The 20,000-nt window shown below is 45.3% G+C and overlaps 1 protein-coding gene across 1 annotated transcript in view; it reads right to left on the bottom strand.

The window, feature by feature from the left end:
- Positions 1–20,000, bottom strand: part of LOC123761694 (A-type potassium channel modulatory protein KCNIP1) — a gene marked incomplete in the record, with an annotated part of 348,780 nt that overhangs the window by 318,516 nt on the left and 10,264 nt on the right.

Genomic DNA, 20,000 nt, shown 5'->3' with positions numbered 1-20,000 from the left:
ATGGAGTGTACTGGGGTAGTGTCACTGTTAACAGCCTGTACTGATCATGGTACTGGGTAGTGTCGCTGTTAACAGGCTGTACTGGTCTTGGTACTGGGTAGTATCACTGTTAACAGCCTGGACTGGTCTTGGTACTGGGTAGTGTCACTGTTAACAGCCTGTACTGGTCTTGGTACTGGGTAGTGTCACTGTTAACAGCCTGTACTGGTCTTGGTACTGGGTAGTGTCACTGTTAACAGCCTGGACTGGTCTTGGTACTGGGTAGTGTCACTGTTAACAGCCTGTACTGGTCTTGGTACTGGGTAGTGTCACTGTTAACAGCCTGTACTGGTCTTGGTACTGGGTAGTGTCACTGTTAACAGCCTGTACTGGTCTTGGTACTGGGTAGTGTCACTGTTAACAGCCTGTACTGGTCTTGGTACTGGGTAGTGTCACTGTTAACAGCCTGGACTGGTCTTGGTACTGGGTAGTGTCACTGTTAACAGCCTGGACTGGTCTTGATACTGGGTAGTGTCACTGTTAACAGCCTGGACTGGCCTTGGTACTAGGTTGTGTCACTGTTAACAGCCTGTACTGGCCTTGGTACTGGGTAGTGTCACAGTTAACAGCCTGTACTGGCCTTGGTACTGGGTAGTGTCACTGTTAACAGCCTGTACTGGTCTTGATACTGGGTAGTGTCACTGTTAACAGCCTGTACTGGCCTTGGTACTAGGTAGTGTCACTGTTAACAGCCTGTACTGGCCTTGGTACTGAGTAGTTTCACTGTTAACAGCCTGTACTGGCCTTGGTACTGGGTAGTGTCACTGTTAACAGCCTGTACTGGCCTTGGTACTGGGTAGTGTCACTGTTAACAGCCTGTACTGGCCTTGGTACTAGGTAGTGTCACTGTTAACAGCCTGTACTGGCCTTGGTACTGGGTAGTGTCACTGTTAACAGCCTGTACTGGCCTTGGTACTGGGTAGTGTCACTGTTAACAGCCTGTACTGGCCTTGGTACTGGGAAAGATTACTCCCAACGTGAAGACCAGTGACAAAAGTTCAGAATCAAGGGTTTTCTTGCCAAACTTCTTTCATAATGCCGCCCAACTTTGCTCATCTCCTGGCCGCTTTATTTACTACGAAGACGCAGTGTGGCTCCACCAGCCAGCACACGGATCAAAGCGTATTCCCAATTAAATGCTGGAAAATTAGCCAGAGTCATAAAGCTGCTCTATTACTGCCACCTCCCTCATCGCGTATATATATAATCTCGCACGTCACTACCTATCATTTTCCCTTCAACGCCACCTACAATCGCCAGGGTTACCCCTTTCACCCACTGAACCTTTCACCAACCCTTCACCCAAATGGTAATGGTTTCAGATACTTGTCCAGCACTGACCACCTCCGGAAAGATATACAAATGGGTGCTCGCCGCTGTCGGTGTAATTGGTAGGAACACCGAGATGTAACTGGTAGATATAACGAGGTGTAACTGGTAGATACACTGAGGTGTACCTGGTAGATACACAGAGCACTGGAGCGACCTGCATGCTCCCGTTGTGTACTGCTCAGGCAAGGTATACTCTCTCTCTCTCTCTCTCTCTCTCTCTCTCTCTCTCTCTCTCTCTCTCTCTCTCTCTCAGGCAGGAACAGTAATGACTGGAGTCTCACTCACCATCGGTGATTAAGAACTTCCCACTGACGTTCTAACGTCACTTCTCAGTCACCTGGAGGTGCACAGCCTCTTGCTCCATCTGGCTCTCAAACTCTGTAATAATCGTGCATGGGCTTGACTGTGTGTATTCACCTAGTTGTGCTTGCAGGGGTTGAGCTCTGCTCTTTCGGCCCGCCTCTCAACTGTCAATCAACTGTTATTAACTACTAATTTTTTTCTACACACACACATCCCCAGGAAGCAGCCCGTAACAGCTGTCTAACTCCCAGGTACCTATTTACTGCTAGGTAACAGGTGCATCAGGGTTAAAGAAACTCTGCCCATTTGTCACTGCCTAGTCCGGGAATCGAACCTGGGCCACAGGATTACGAGTCCCGCGCGTTGTCCACTCAGCTACCAGACCTGTGTGTGTGTGTGTGTGTGTGTGTGTGTGTGTGTGTGTGTGTGTGTGTGTGTGTGTGTGTGTGTGTGTGTGTGTGTGTGTACTTACCTATTTGTGCCTCCAGAATCGAGCATTGAGTCTTGGATCCCGCCTTTCTAGCCATCGGTTCTTTACAGCAATGACTCCTGTCCCATTTCCCTATCATACCTAGTTTAAAAATTATGAATAGAGTTTGCTTCCACAACCTGCTCCTTAAGTGCATTCCATTTTTCCACTACTCTCACGCTAAAAAAAAAACTTCCTAACATCTCTGCGACTCATCTGAGTTTGCAGTTTACAAACTGACGTCATACGAAAGCCACAGTTTGCATAGGGAAGATTACATACGGCCGCTCACTGTATTATGCGTTGTATACACTGTATTATGCGCTGAATACACTGTATTATGCGCTGAATACATTGTGTTATTCGCTGTATACATTGTATTATTCGCTGTATATGCTGTATAGACTGTATTATTCGCTGCATACGTTGCATACACTGTATTATGCGCTGTATTCTACTATATTATGCGCCTTATACGTTCAAACATGTCTCGAACAAACTCCAAGATCAAGTATCATTAACTGAAATTGCTTTCAAAGGCCGGGTAGTGTCACTGTTAACAGTGTCACTGTTAACCCCCCCCCCCCCAAGCACACTACTGACCTTCCCCGTGACGAAAGCCTCAGCAGCTGCCTAACTCCCGGATACCTACTTTACTGCCAGGTGAAGAGGTGCATTAGGTGAAACGAAATGTGTTCAACTGTTTCCGTTCCGGGGATTGAACCCGGGGTCCCCACGACTGTGAATCATGTGCGTGGACCACTGTGCTACAGGACCCACTCTCTTCTTGAGATCATCAGGCCTCCACCCCCAGGAAGCAGCCTGTGACAGCTGACTAACACCCAGGTACCTATTTTACTGCTAGGTAACAGGGGCATAGAGTGAAACAAAACTCTGCCTCGTTGTTTCTCTTCGGCGCCCGGGATCGAACCCGGGACCACAGGATCACAAGTCCAGTATGCTGTCCGCTCGGCCGACCGGCTCCCTCTCGCATATAAACATACCCCTGTGCAAACACTCACTATATTCAATATTCACTATACAAACATTCACTATATTCACTATACACTATACCGCACATTACACAATATTCACTATACAAAGTGCAATACAACACGTACGATGCCGCAACATAAAACATACAAAAATACAATATAGAATGCATGCTATACATTATACAGCAAAGCCGCACAGGGGGATATAATACACAAACTCCTCGAAAACAGGCGAAAGGCAAAACCCCCGTTAAGAGAAAAACGGAGTGTAATTTTCGCTAATATTCCACCCAAAAATAGCTTGTCAAACAACCAATTACGCCAAAATTTGTCACATCCGCCGGAAGAGCCACGAAAGGGAGTTAATAACCCCGCAACAAACCTCCACTGCCACCATTACCCTTAATTACAAAGGTCAGTATACACGCGCGTGAGTGTGTGTGTGTGTGTGTGTGTGTGTGTGTGTGTGTGTGTGTGTGTGTGTGTGTGTGTGTGTGTGTGTGTGTGTGTGTGTGTGTGTGTGTGTGTGTGTTTCTGTGTGTGTGTGTGTAATTACCTAAGTGTAGTTACAGGATGAGAGCTACGCTCGTGGTGTCCCGTCTTCCCAGCACTCTTCGTCATATAACGCTTTGAAACTACTGACAGTCTTGGCCTCCAACACCTTCTCACCTAACTTGTTCCAACCATCTACCACTTGTTCCAACCGTGTGTGTGTGTGTGTGTGTGTGTGTGTGTGTGTGTGTGTGTGTGTGTGTGAGTGTGAGTGTGTGTGTGTGAGTGTGTGTGTGTGTGTGTGTGTGTGTGTGTGTGTGTGTGTGTGTGTGTGTGTGTGTGTGTGTGTGTGTGTGTGTGTGTGAGTGTGTGTGTGTGTGTGTGTGTGTGTACTCACCTAGTTGTACTCACCTAGTTGTGTTTGCGGGGGTTGAGCTCTGGCTCTTTGGTCCCGCCTCTCAACCGTCAATCAACAGGTGTACAGATTCATGAGCCTATCGGGCTCTGTCATATCTACACTTGAAACTGTGTATGGAGTCAGCCTCCACCACATCACTTCCTAATGCATTCCATTTGTCAACCACTCTGACACTAAAAAAGTTCTTTCTAATATCTCTGTGGCTCATTTGGGCACTCAGTTTCCACCTGTGTCCCCTTGTGCGTGTTCCCCTTGTGTTAAATAGACTGTCTTTATCTACCCTATCAATCCCCTTCAGAATCTTGAATGTGGTGATCATGTCCCCCCTAACTCTTCTGTCTTCCAGCGAAGTGAGGTTTAATTCCCGTAGTCTCTCCTCGTAGCTCATACCTCTCAGCTCGGGTACTAGTCTGGTGGCAAACCTTTGAACCTTTTCCAGTTTCCAGTTGAACCTTTGTGTGTGTGTGTGTGTGTGTATGGGTGTGTATGGGTGTTATATAAGGGATGGCTGGGTACGGTTACGAAGCATCAAAGCTAAAACCTATCAAGCAAGATATATTAATAAAAACTAAATCTAATCTCAACTACCAATGTGAAATAGTTCTCAATAAGCATGGGTTGACTGTTGTAATTCTAGTGGTCATTGTGTCGGCAGGAGGAATGTCAACGCGGGTTTACCCCCACCAAGGTGGAGGCTGGCTGGTAAACCACTCGAGGTGACAGTATTAGTACCAGGTAAACCCGACAACCACAGTGTCAGTAACAACAACAGTAGAAGCAGCAACAAAAACAGAACAAATGATACCCATAAAAGCATTCGATTCATGTTCTTCTTAAAGGCTCAACATATTATTATGCCCAAAATGCTATGCGTGTTAGTGGCTTTGCAAGAACGTAAAAAAAATCAATGCTATGTACTCTCATAAACTCAATATACCCTCTTGTATATAAATATATAAATAAACACTCATGAACAATATTAACGCATTTGCACGTCTAAACGCATTACCATAATTGTTTACTCCGTGTGATTTCACAACTACACCACCTTGCAAACCTAAAAATACACTTCATCACTTGTATTTCTATAAATTTAAGTCCACCAATTTGCGTAATTGTGCACCATTTTTCACCATCACAGCTCTTATAAGTCAGGCCTCGAGTCTGTATGCCTGACGTTCTCTCTGACGCAGCTCACCCGTTTTCTGTGTCAGCAGCTTATAGTCCTGTGTGTGGATAATTTATCCGTGACTCAGTATACGGCTGTAAACAACAAACCTAAACACCCGCATGCACAAAACACACCAATAGGGGTTTCTGCTTGCACGTCAATGACGTAACTGAGGAGGAATGAGCTACGTAACCCCATCTACCGTCGTTGGGAAATTTATGAGACAACAGGATCGACTATCAACAGCAGCAACAGTATCAACAGCAACAGGAGTATTAACAACAGCAGCAGCATTAACAACAGTAGTATCAACAGCAGCAACAGTATCAACAGTAGTATCGACAACAGCAGCAACAGTATCAACAGTAGTATCGACAACAGCAACAAGGGTATCAACAGTTGTATCGACAACAGCAACATCAACAGTACCAACAACAGAATCAAAAGCAGCAACAACAGTGACAATATCAACAACAACAGTATTATCACTTGGGGGCACTGGTGAATGCCCCAAGTGAAACTGGACAAAAACAAAACAAGAAATTGCTCCTTGACTAACCCAAGCAAGTGCAAGGTTAGGACCGAGGATGGCAGGCTACAGCAAGAATATATATAACGAAGGGAAGGCTCCCGGGTCCCATCCCCCGCCTCAGAAACCATCTTGAGGTTATCTTGAGATGATTTCGGGGCTTTAGTGTCCCCGCGGCCCGGTCCTCGACCAGGCCTCCACCCCCAGGAAGCAGCCCGTGACAGCTGACTAACTTCCAGGTACCTATTTACTGCTAGGTAACAGAGGCATTCAGGGTGAAAGAAACTTTGCCCATTTGTTTCTGCCTCGTGCGGGAATCGAACCCGCGCCACAGAATTACAAGTCCTGCGCGCTATCCACCAGGCTACGAGGCCCCATATAACAAAACGAGAAATCGTCCGGAAGATTGCTACAAGGTTGGTCCATGAACTGAACTACGAAGAAAGACTGAAAGAACTAGACCGCACCACGCTAGAAAAGCATAAGATACATGATAACGGGTTGTATGATTGAAGTGGTATTGACAAAGTGAACAGAAGCGAAATGTATACCATGCACAGGGGCAGGATAAAGGAGTATGGATGCAAGTGGAATGAACTAAAGAAAGCGGTTGAGGCTAATTTCATACATAGCTATGTGAGAAGATATTCAATACGTGATTGGTAAAAGGGTTTGCTTTTCTTGTCCTCCAGGGCCAATTATTAATCTACGAAGTTGAGAACTGAGAGGAGTTCTTTGGTCTCCTCCACCCTAGACGCACCGACAAGCGAGGTATTAGTTTTGGAGGCACAGATGTTTCCAGACTTTCTTTTGTTTTTTTCCTTTGTCCATCCACTTAAACTGATCGGTACAGCGAAGGCCTTATATCTCGTTGAGTTCAATCCCCGATGGTCCCATTGATTGGACATTGTTTCTTCATCCCGTCCTCATATCCGATTTCCTCGTCCTCTTATCCCTTTCAAGGGCAATATAGTCACTGTGGCCTACTGCTTTCTGGTAATTACCTCACCTTACCTTCAAGGTATTACACTAATTTACACAGCTGAAGTTTCCTATATGGCTCTCTCTCTCGCTCTCTCTCTCTCTCTCTCTCTCTCTCTCTCTCTCTCTCTCTCTCTCTCCCTGCCTCCTGACGTGTTCCCAAGCACCAGAACACCTGAACACGACAGGGGCCAACGATTAATTTACCGAGACGAAATCTGCGGCGAGTGATAAAGTACTGCAGTCTTAACCACCATCAGTCACCATTTTGAATCGTCGAAACTCTTAGCGCCAGATAGATATTTTGGACTGGAGAACAGGTCTTGCCTGGAGAAAGATTTAGTGAAGGAGAAAGACTTTGCGACGGAAAAAAACTTAGTGAACAAGATACACTCTAGACAGCCCGCCAGCCTCGACTGTGGCCAGCCTACCAGCCTCGACTGTGGCCAGCCCGCCAGCCTGCCAGCCTCGACTGTGGCCAGCCTGCCAGCCTCGACTGTGGCCAGCCTGCCAGCCTCGACTGTGGCCAGCCTGCCAGCCTCGACTGAGGCCAGCCTGCCAGCCTCGACTGTGGCCAGCCCGCCAGCCTCGACTGTGGCCAGCCCGCCAGCCTCGACTGTGGCCAGCCCGCCAGCCTCGACTGTGGCCAGCCTGCCAGCCTAGACTGTGGCCAGCCTGCCAGCCTCGACTGTGGCCAGCCTCGACTGTGGCCAGCCTGCCAGCCCGCCAGCCTCGACTGTGGCCAGCCCGCCAGCCTCGACTGTGGCCAGCCTGCCAGCCTCGACTGTGGCCAGCCTGCCAGCCTCGACTGTGGCCAGCCTGCCAGCCTAGACTGTGGCCAGCCTGCCAGCCCGCCAGCCTCGACTGTGGCCAGCCCGCCAGCCTAGACTGTGGCCAGCCCGCCAGCCTCGACTGTGGCCAGCCCGCCAGCCTCGACTGTGGCCAGCCTGTCAGCCTCGACTGTGGCCAGCCTGCCAGCCTAGACTGTGGCCAGCCTGCCAGCCCGCCAGCCTCGACTGTGGCCAGCCCGCCAGCCTCGACTGTGGCCAGCCCGCCAGCCTCGACGTTTCAAAGTGTCATTTTTTATGTGGTGAATTAATTGAATTCCGATATAATGTAGGCAGCTTGGCATAGCTGATGGAAGTGAAGGGATATTAACGAAATGTTTCGAGAAAGAGAGAGAGAGAGAGAGAGAGAGAGAGAGAGAGAGAGAGAGAGAGAGAGAGAGAGAGAGAGAGAGAGAGAGAGAGAGAGAGAGAGAGAGAGAGAGAATTGAGAAACAGCACGTAGTAAGAAACAAGGAAGAGAAGCAACAATTGACAAGAAAGCGTGACCACCAGACAAGAAAAACAACAAGAAGCAAGGAGAAGGAATAAGCTTCAAGAGGGAGACGAATATAGGCCAAAAACAAGGAGCAAAGAAGAAAAGACAGCAAGAGGAGGAACATGGGGGTAAAACCATTACTTATAATCAATATACATCTTTTTCCTACTTCAAAGTATATCTCTCTCTCTCTCTCTCTCTCTCTCTCTCTCTCTCTCTCTCTCTCTCTCTCTCTCTCTCTCTCTCTCTCTCTCTCTCTCTCTCTCTCTCTCTCCTCCCTTCTGACACATGATGGAGGCGGATCTGAAAGGTTCGTGGACACTCAGAATTGCTCAGATTCTCGGGATTCGTGCAACTGGTATAACTTGGTTGAAGATCGGTGGGCGTCCTGGAGGGGGCGGGGCGCTGTTTTATGGAGCAGAGGTTCTGTTTAACTGGGAATTGAGCTGTTGTATCAGATGGGGGGATGTGTTTTATGGGGGGGACACTGTTTATGGGGAAAGCAACTGCTTAAAAAGGGAGAGGATTTCATTTTATGGGGAGAGGTTTCTGGTTTATGAGTTGGGCTGCTATTTTTTAACACCGGTATTTACCTTGTATCCTAATCCATACTATAGTTTACCTGGTTTCTCCCACTTATTTCCTTCTGATTTCCCTGGTGAGTAACTGCATTGTTATTCAAGTCCAAGTTGTTGGGCTTTATAATACCTCGCAAGACTTTGTGTATGTCGAATTGCATTTACGCGTTAATACAGTGACTGTGGAGCCTATAGCAGTGTAGTTAGACATTACCACGCAGAATACAGACGGGGACAAAAGTGGAAGTTGTCCGCGTTTGAATGAGGAATGTTTCCCAGGAGTCAATCAGTGGAAGGGTAGCCTAGCCACCCACTCTCTTCCCTCGCTCCCTATATACCATTCCCTATTATCTTCTCTTCGTCTTACCCTTACCTCCTCGAGGTGCTCCTTGGGACACGCTAACAATGGAGGCAACAGCTTCAACACACACACACACACACACTCGCTCACATAAATAAAACACACACACACACACACACACACACACACACACACATACACAAGGCGTTGAATAACCAAAACGGTTCTGTCCCAGGCTTAAATTCCCACATATCTTCTCACTCCCTGAACTTCCACCTATATAGCCTATTCCCCACAACCTTCTCCCTACGTCTCCAGTTCATCTCCCAGCTCGCCCTCTCCATCACCTCTCTCTTACGCCCCCGCAGGTAAATAGCGAAGATCCTCCCAGTGTCAACAGAGACCTGTGATGGATGCGACTCGCTGCCGCAAGGCGCTGAGGTCCGCAGAGTGCTCGGTGTGAGCCTGGGGGGGTGTGGTGTGAGGGCGCCACACTGAGAGAATAGAGAGAAGAGTATGTGGATGGGAGGGATAGAGGTTAGGAGGGGGAGAGTTACGTAGGTGTAAGACTGGAGTGGACGCCATGCGGTATATGTTGAAAGGGTCTTATGTATCCGTTAATGCACAGGTGACGTGGTTGATATTAATGGGATGTAATATGAACGCGCAGGGCAAATCAGGCCAAGTGTTGAGTAACGTTCACATCGCTGATAAGAGCCTTGTGTGTTTATGGATAAATGGATAACGAGGCACTGACCATTCCCAACACAGAGCAACTGTCTCAATAAATTATAAATAAAAAATATCTAAAAAAAAAAATAGATTTTTCATTGATAAATCAAACTATTGTGATTTCCTTGTGCTACTTCTAATTTTGTTTGTGGCCACAACTTACAACTCGAATCTTTACAAATGTGACCGCTGTGAGGAGTGAACGAACTTTGGGTAGGATACTGCTTGGAATCACCTTAGAATACCAAGTTGACTTACTCACAGACGTGTGATGAGAGGTCAAGTAATTACCCAGAGAGGGTGCTAAGCCAGTGTGACAAAACTGACCTTGCAAGGAATATGAGGACTGAAGACCCGGCACCCAGCCAAATCACTTGGGCTAATCCAGTCGTATTCAAATGATCAGAAATGAGGATTTTCATAAATACACCAACATCACAACTTACATTTTGTAACCAAAAATAATTTAATTGAAGTTTATAGTATTATAACTGTTCTTTTTCTGTGCAAGAGCAATTGTGGTACACACTAGGTATTTTCAATTAGCAGAATGGGCTATAAATTTTACAGCGTTATCTGTAAGAAATTGAAGAATTTCCAAATTGATGTCCCTTTTGAAATACTGGTGGCTCAATAACTGTTTTCGTTAAAGAAAAAGTATTTATGTGCAATGTTACAAAACAAATCCCCTATGGAATGACAATTTAGTAATGGATATAATAATTCAACACACAGTTACCAACTCACCAAAGCAAAATTTAAAACAATTTCTTAACTAAAAAGACACTGAAAAAGTTGAGAGGTGACCCCGACAATGATTTATTTATTATGCACCCCATACCCATCTTGTGGGCGGTAGTGGAAAGGGTTACAGAGGCACATAATGGGCTACAATGATTGTCGTCCGTCGTGTACTCCATTGGTTAATCCTTCACGAGGGACTGAAAGCCCGCCACGAGGTCCCCCCCCGGGGTCCCCCCCCCCAGCACCCACATCCGCACCTCCATCCTGTTTCCTTCCACGCTAGACCTCCTCCTCCTCCTCCTCCCAAGTTGCCTTCCTGTGAAGGACTGTCTTCGGGACCCCCAACTCCTCCTTCTCCAACTAGAAGCAGCATCTCACAGGACTACAATCTACTAGGACCCCTCCTACCCCCCCTCCTACCATCTCCTGATAGTACATTCAGCTTTCTTTTATTCCTATTTTATATCTCCACCATAAACAGTTCAGCACAACGACATGTAAATAGTGTTCAAGCGAGCATCACATAAACACACTCTCAGCGTTGACTGGAAATCTAGCCACTACTTTCTGATAAAACTATTGACTGGTGCTGTTATTTCTTACCGTTTTCTGCCGTTGTTCCTGTTAACAGTAGTGCCGGGAGATGTAGTATTGGGAACCTGGTGCCGCCTTACCTGTGGGAAGATTGAAAATTGGCTGGTGAAGCGTGTTTAGATCTCTCGAAACGCATTAATTTATATCTTCTATATCCTTCTCTCTCATTATCCTGTCTTTGCAAAAGTAGGTCCTCGTGTCTGACCGCCTCTGTCATTCTGTCTGTCACTCATTCTCTCTCTCCTCTCTATTCCTCTCCCTCTAAGGTGGTAATCTATCCCTTCCCACGTGTCTTACAAACTGCCGTCCACAATATTGTTGTCTAAGATTTAGGCTCGACTAATGCGCCAGAGATTCCCATTTCACAACATCTTCATAGTACTCATTTGGATCATCGGGAAATTTGGACCCGTCGTTGAATACGAACCCGTCGCTCTAGCCTCCAGGCCACGATGCTCAAAATAAGGAAGGTTTCAAAGGAGGGTGGAAAGTTGCGCCACAAGCCGTGGCTAAAGTTTCCCATTTTCCATAGACACAGTACCCGGAGTGGCGCGTGGAGAGGACTAGTGCGGGAGCTGGCAACGATAACGCGTCGGAGAAATGTGAGGAATGTAATGTTCTGGTGTTGTGTCATCTAAGTGAATCCCGCGGCCATTTGCGCTCTTTACTTGAGACGAAATAATAATAATAATAATAATAATAATTCTACTGTAAAACAAACACAGCCACAACATATTACAGAGGGTATGCTCGTAGCGAGAGGATATGTTTAAATTGTATACTAAACAAAACTACTAATACCCAAAGCGTCTCGGGCTAATAAAACAAATAACATAATACAAGAGTGACATCACTCTTGTGATATAGATAGATAATATTATTATCTATCTTGAGCGCTTGGCGTGTAGGTTTCCATCATAGATGGAGCCCCACCAGTGATGGGGTCACTTCCGTGTCTGCTCACTGCACTAACCTGACAATTATCGTACACTGCCAGTACAGGAATGCGGCCGCTGTCAACTTGCAAATATTACACTAATGACGAGCCGGAATAAATTATTTAATTCTTAAATTAAGTAATTTAAAATTAATAAATTTTAAATAAATAAAGTAATTAATTAATAATTAGAATAAATTAAGTAATTCTTCCGTCACTTCATGAAACCCTTCCCAAGACCTCAAGTGACCTTGTACGTGGCTTGGGGGTCACCGCCACGCTGGGTTTTGTGGAGCAAGATTACGTCTTAAAGGAGGCAAGAAGCCCTCCCACGCCCCCCCCCCTCGCAATATCGTCTTTAATAGCGACGATTAAGTTCGAAATGATCAAACTTACTGTAGTTTTTGTCTTTAATATAGTGTCAATATTTCGTTTTATTATCATCTCCCCGTTCCCGCCTCCTCTTACTCCATAAAATATAAATATATAGAAGACATGTATGCTAACAAAGACAGAAGCAAGACATCTGTGCTAACGACAGTAGAAAGACATCTGTGCTAACAAAGACAGAGGCAAGACATCTGTGCTAACGACAGTAGAAAGACATCTGTGCTAACAAAGACAGAGGCAAGACATCTGTGCTAACGACAGTAGAAAGACATCTGTGCTAACAAAGACAGAGGCAAGACATCTGTGCTAACGACAGTTGAAAGACATCTGTGCTAACAAAGACAGAGGCAAGACATCTGTGCTAACGACAGTAGAAAGACATCTGTGCTAACAAAGACAGAGGCAAGACATCTGTGCTAACGACAGTAGAAAGACATCTGTGCTAACAAAGACAGAGGCAAGACATCTGTGCTAACGACAGTTGAAAGACATCTGTGCTAACAAAGACAGAGGCAAGACATCTGTGCTAACGACAGTAGAAAGACATCTGTGCTAACAAAGACAGAGGCAAGACATCTGTGCTAACGACAGTAGAAAGACATCTGTGCTAACAAAGACAGAGGCAAGACATCTGTGCTAACGACAGTAGAACGACATCTGTGCTAACAAAGACAGAGGCAAGACATCTGTGCTAACGACAGTAGAAGACATCTGTGCTAACAAAGATAGAAGCAAGACATCTGTGCTAACGACAGTAGAAAGACATCTGTGCTAACAAAGACAGAGGCAAGACATTTGTGCTAACGACAGTAGAAAGACATCTGTGCTAACAAAGATAGAAGCAAGACATCTGTGCTAACAAAGATAGAGGCAATACATCAGTGCTAACAAAGACAGAGACAAGACATTTGTGCTAACAAAGACAGCCAAGACATCTGTGCTAACAAAGACAACCAAAACATCTGTGCTTTGCTAGATCGGCTAGGATCCTTTGCCGATCTCGCAAAGGATCGTTGCGAAGTCATTGTGGTTGAATGGTTCTCCACAGCCTAACTGTACAAGAAGCTCCCCGAAGAAACCAACATAATGGTACAAGCATGTTTACACGTATCCCAGTTTGCCCCCGCAACCCTTCCCTAGAGGTAAACAGTGTGTGGCCGCGCGCCAAGTTATCAACCGCGTGTGTGAGTCACCTCCCCGCATCCTTAAGCGCCAAACACAGATACTTTTCCCCCGCAATAATGAATGGACTTACTGCAGACACTAAGCTTGAGAATGACTCCAGCATATGTGAGGCAGCTGTGAGTAGAAAGGATTGTTCCGATGATTTGAGACTCAGATGAGTCGGAGTTGTTAGAGAGTTTGGTGTTAGTGTAAGAGTAGTGGGGAAATGGAATGAAGGAGCAGGTTGTAGAAACATTCTCCAGTCATAATTGTAATAGTGGATATGTTACGGAAATAGGTCAGGAGTCTCTGCATTAGACAACCGGCGGATTAAAAAGCGACGTCCAAGAGCTAACGCACTATCCTGCTGGCAGAAATAGGTGAGTACACACACACACACACACACACACACACACAGGTCTGGTGGCTGAGTGGACAGCTCACTGGTCGCGTAATCCTGTGGGCCAGGGCTCGATTCCCGGCACCGACAAGAAACAAAATAGGCAGAGTTTCTTTCACTCTGATACCCCTGTTACCTAGCAGTAAATGGGTACCTGGGAGTTAAACAGCTGTTAGACGGACTACTTCCTGGGGTGTGTGTGTGCGGAGGGGGAAAAAAAGTTACTAGTTAGTAACAGTTGATTGACAGACGAGAGGCGGACCGAAAGAGCAGAGCTCAACCCCCGCAAACACAACTAGGTGAATACAACTAGATGAATACACCTTCTCCACTTCCAGCACTAAAGGCCAATCACTGATGGAGTCTCCGGCAGGTCGACCAGGTAACAGAAGCAGCAGATCATGGCGATAGCTGGGTTGGAGGCGTGGCGTATAATTAAGGTATATAAATCGGCCATTTTCAGAGTGGCAAGACCCGAGCCTTGCTAAATGTATGTGTTTACATTTTCCCAAAACACCTGGCGACTCTTTTTCTTTTTCGCTTAATTGTTGTCTTTCTGTTGCAGAGAAAGAGTTAGGGGAGCCGGTCGGCCGAGCGGACAGCATACTGGACTTGTGATCCTGTGGTCCCGGGTTCGATCCCGGGCGCCGGAGAGAAACAATGGGCAGAGTTTCTTTCACCCTATGCCCCTGTAACCTAGCAGTAAAATAGGTACCTGGGTGTTAGTCAGCTGTCACGGGCTGCTTCCTGGGGGTGGAGGCCTGGTCGAGGACCGGGCCGCGGGGACACTATATATATATATATATATATATATATATATATATATATATATATATATATATATATATATATATATATATATATATTAAAACAGTCACCCCTGGACCCCCTCCAATAGGCTCGTAACACAATTGGAAATAATCAAGACACACTAATTGAAATATTCATTTAAATATTTCATTATTTTTTTTTAAATCATTAATTTTTAATTAATTTTTAATTAAATATTTTAGCATTAATTTTTAGACTCGCAGAAAAACTTGTAATAAATTATATCTATTTTTAATCCATAATAATTTCCAATTGCGCGAATTTAACACATGGGAATTTTGACAATACCTGAATGTTATTATTTCCTAATATACGAAATGCTCAACGACCTGAATTGCTTTCTTAGCATAGTTCAATATCTGCAGAAATTTATGTTAATTGTAGTCGCAAATCTTGCGCGACCACCACTAATATATGAACGAGTGTGCTTATTTACTATTTGTGTCTGCAGGATTCACCTGTCTAACTCCCAGGTACCTATTTACTACTAGGTGAACAGGGACATAAGATGAAAGGAACTCTGCCTATTTGTTTTTGCCTCGACCGAGACTCGAACCCGGGCCCTTATGATTACGACCCCAAAGCTCTGTCCGCTCACCTGCGAGAACCTGTGTGTGTGTATGTGTGTGTGTGTGTGTGTGTGTGTGTGTGTGTGTGTGTGTGTGTGTGTGTGTGTGTGTGTGTGTGTGTGTGTGTGCGTGTGTGTGTGTGTGTGTGTGTGTGTATTCACCTAGTTGTGCTTGCGGGGGTTGAGCTCTGCTCTTTCGGCCACCTCTCACACACCGCCCGTGTGTGGGGGGGGGGGGGAGCCGTGAACATAGGCAATATGATTAATTTATTCCTTTTCAGTGAACCTTGGATCAATATACCTGGCAGATGAGTCACTGCGTAGTATCATACGTCCATCATCATAATACTTTAGAATGAAATCATCACCTTGTTAAAAAAAAAAATTCTGATACTATTCTTTGCATTTGTAACAAATAATACAAGAAATACAAAAAATACAATGCGCGAGCACACACCCACAAAAGCGAACATACACAAGTGAGGATAAATCCACCGCCAAAAATAAAATATTTTAACTTTTATTTAATATCCATATTGAATATCAAACGACCATCACTAAAGAAAACGGGAAGCGGGGTAGAGAGGGCAGGGCGGGAGTATTGCCCACTGATACGAGCTAACTTGGTGGAAACTTTACTACGACCAATGGTAGTAATCCGTTTTAAATGTGGAGGCCACGTGTTGCCCGGGAAAGTAGGAACTTACAGGAATAAATGCCTCGTCTTACTTATGAAGCACGAAGCTTCCTTTCCCGGAGCGTTTACCGCCGGCGTGATGCAACAACCTGTCCTCTTACATAGAACGTCGCATTTCGCACGTATGCGTTACATAAAGCCAAAAAATCGTCGTACTAGAAAACGTAAGCGGCTGGCGAAAGTGACGTTCTGTCCCGTTTTCTGTTTTGGGTCCTCTGGTATGTTAGGAGAGACCACTTTAAACTGATCGTATTCTTGACGATGGGAAACTTTAGGGGAGAGAGGCTACATGCACAGCCGGGATTCACTAACCCGCAAGGATTAAGCTAGTAAGTCATCCTCCCATGGCGGGAACTTTGAATTCCTACGATAACGGCTAAATGAGAACAGCAGCATATCTCTACAGGGTCCTCAACCCTTGGGCTCTAGTTCTCCCCCCAGCCGCAGGAGGGCACCAGTATGGGAAGGAGAAGCCAATCACATAAGATTTAGTTGCAGTTTTAATTTATCAACAAGATGGATTCACAGGAAAATATACATAGCGAAGTGTATCCCGCTTCTTGGTGCATGAGTTTACATTAGTTGTGGACTATATCCATGACTCAGGTATACTTGCTGGTATACTATATACCTCTGGCGTGGTTTAGAGTCAAGACCAGCGCTGGTCTTGCTGCTCTTCGTTACCTTATCATGCAAGCAGTTCGTATCCTGGCCGGGGAGGATTTACTGGGCGCAAATCCTTAACTGTAGCCTCTGTTTAACTCAACAGTAAAATGTGTACTTGGTTGTAAAAACGATTCTTCGCGGCGGGGATCGTATTCCAGGGACCTGCCCGAAACGCTACGCGTACTAGTGGCTCTACAAGAATGTAACAACTCTTGTATATATCTCAAAAAAAAATATATATGCTCCTGCCTTATCGTGAAAATTAACAAACGTCTGTATGCAAAAATTCCAAAATATTCTCTGAAAAATTTTCAGATAAATGTTCATCTACTTTATCTACATCTAAAATTGTACCCAAAAATTTCAATATTTTGGGGTAACAATTTAATAATTTTTGTTTTATTTATTTAAATATTTATAGCAAAGTGCAATTATAGTTGTGTTCTTTGGTGTGTAAATGGAACATTCTCGCGAAGCCGATAACATGAGCTTTATATAACCTTTCCAGAACCACCCACACGGAGGGTTGGCGGGTACATAATATATGTAAAAAAAAAGAAAAAAAAATCAATCGCTGAATTGCTTTCGAGCGAATGTATCACCAAACATCACGATAACCCGAAATACCAGGTTGCCTTTGTCGAGTCTCGTAGTTTCAGTGTCGTAAATATCGAAATTGAGCATCTTTGTGAGCGCAAGCCTGAAATTAAGGGAGGAACTGCCGTATGATGTGCCATCAAACTCTACTGATGCAGCGAAGAGCCATCTTGCCGGAGCAACTGGCGCTCCCGTCAGTAGCCCCCAGTAACACCCGGGGGGGTTCCATGTTCAGCTGAACACACACCTCTCTGTTATGATGCCAAACGTTCTGCCTTCAGAACAATATTATTTCAGTTATTTGACCTGATCAACCGGCAGAAATATAAGGTAGTATTGATCCGTCATGCGAGAGGATCAATCAACCCGTGAGAGTACGACCCTTACAGATACACACCTGCCTTTATAACTCAACATCAAGTAGTGGTCGTCCTCGTCGCCTCGTCGTCGTGACCAGGCCTCGGTCGTCGACCGAGGCCTGGTCGACGACCGGGCCGCGGGGACACTAAAAAGCCCCGAAATCATCTCAAGATAACCTCTTGAAGTAAAGATGCGAGCCCATACTGAATGACGAAAGTCTTAACAATGAACAGTTTACCTAGCTAAATATTACTGTAATGAGTACATAATTTTGGTTACGTTTTCCTGTATTCATATATAACATATCTCCATGAGTCTGTATCTTAATACAACAGCTCATCTTGGGTCTGCATTTAAACAGCTTATCCCGAAACAATGCAGAATTTGTCGTCCCTTGCAAACAATGCATGTGGATTGTGATGCCGCCAATGAGTGGAACAACAAAGACAGTATAAACGTAGCTATGACTGTAGTACTGAGATTTGGGAACCTCTCACCAGTCGACTGATGGGTCACAAATACATGACTAGTTAGACGAAACACAACCCTACACAAGTACAGCTAGGTGAGTACACCACCATCACGGCTACCCCCCAATCCACCGTCACCACCATCGCCACCATCACCACCATCGCCACCACCACCACACTATCAATACCCCACCGCCATCACCACCACCACACTATCAATACCCCCCACCACCACCACTACCACACTATCAATACACCACCACCACCACCACCAATCACTAATAGCGTCGCGGCCACCACATTACGTGGTGGAGCACAACAGCCAATCATCAATAATTTAGTGCTATTGACAACTATGCACTACCTCACCCCTCTCCCCCCCTTTCCCAGTCCCTCTCGAAGTTAACCCCCCCCCCCTACCTCTCACCTCTCCCTCCCTCCCTTCCCCTCCGTCTCTGTCTCTACATCTGTCTCTGTCTCTACCTGTACAGTACCTGTCTGTGTCTCAGCCGCCTCTAATCCCTTGTTCTCTACATCCTTTTGTCGCACAGGTCTTCGTTATTTCCATTTTCCCTCATTTGTCTTTCATTCCCCATCCCTTCTCCCATCTCTGTTTTCCCACTCTCCTTCCCCTCTTCTCCCCTCCCCTCCTCATTCTGTACATTTTCCCTCATTCTCATTGCATTTTCTCAACCCCCCATGCTCCTTCCCTTAAAATTCCTTTACTTACATCACTCTCCTTATTTTCCTTTCATTTTACTTTCTCTACTTCCCTTCCAACAAAACATTATCGCTTTCCCTACCCAGATAACCTTTCCACTCCCACCTCCCCCGTCATTCAAGTATGTTTACTGAGATAAGCAATAAATACATCTCAAAGGGATAGAGTAGCTTAGGCTATTTCTACCCCACCTCCCCCGTCATCACCTCTCCTTGCTGTGTCTACCACCATGCCTCACTTCCCTGCCCATGACCACAACCACACCCTCCACTACACGTTGTCACCTTCTCTGAATGACTAATATTATACGGCACCTGCATCATTCACGTCCTCGGCGTCGCCAACCTGCTCCTCCACCTGCATTATTCATTCCTTCACGGCCGGCAATACGCTCCAGCTACATCTTTTACTCCCACGTGACCAACAGACACAGACACAGACATACAATGGGCATGAACTAGGAGGTCATTTGAACGGCATACAGGAATTACCTGTTTAGTAACAAAGGCTTTCTATGTGATATTATTTCCAAATATGATTGTGAATTAGGAACCGATAGCCTAGTATTCTTGAAACCATTCCATATGATTGTGAATTAGGACACCGATAGCCTAGTATTCTTGAAACCATTCATTGGTCAAAATGCCTGTTTGGTTGCAGATGGAGGTCAGAAATTGGCCACATAGGGCATTAATATATAAAATCATACATTTGATTTGATTACCTTAGACTTAGGTCTGGTATCATTAAGTTCTCATGGAGATAGACTATTATACTGTCTACAAGATGTTTGTCCTTGTTCTACTGTGCTGTTGTGGTTCGTTTATACTAATTGAACGAGCTATTATGACGATTATCGGGTCAAGACGTGTCTTCTACGACTCGCTCCTAATACTGTGATAAAGTGTTTCTAGACATTAAAAGAATATATGCAAAACTGACGTGTTAAGGTTGACTTTTCTTATTAGACTTTTTTCCGTCTAACACCCTTGTGTTTATACATAACACACACATATACATCCACATGCGTAACACACATAGCCAAATATTACAAACACATACAACACTTAAAAACATGAGACTTAAACAAAATTAGGGACATCACTTAAAAGAGTAGGTAAGTCAATTCAAAACATGCTACACTTAACAAAACAGAGTACGGCACTTAAACAACAAACACTCGCCGCCTAACAGTAGT

This window comes from Procambarus clarkii, chromosome 5 (genome assembly GCF_040958095.1).
Source record: "Procambarus clarkii isolate CNS0578487 chromosome 5, FALCON_Pclarkii_2.0, whole genome shotgun sequence".
NCBI lineage: Eukaryota > Metazoa > Arthropoda > Malacostraca > Decapoda > Cambaridae > Procambarus > Procambarus clarkii.
Note: the sequence above shows the minus strand (reverse complement) of the source record. Positions and strands in the feature narration are given on the sequence as shown.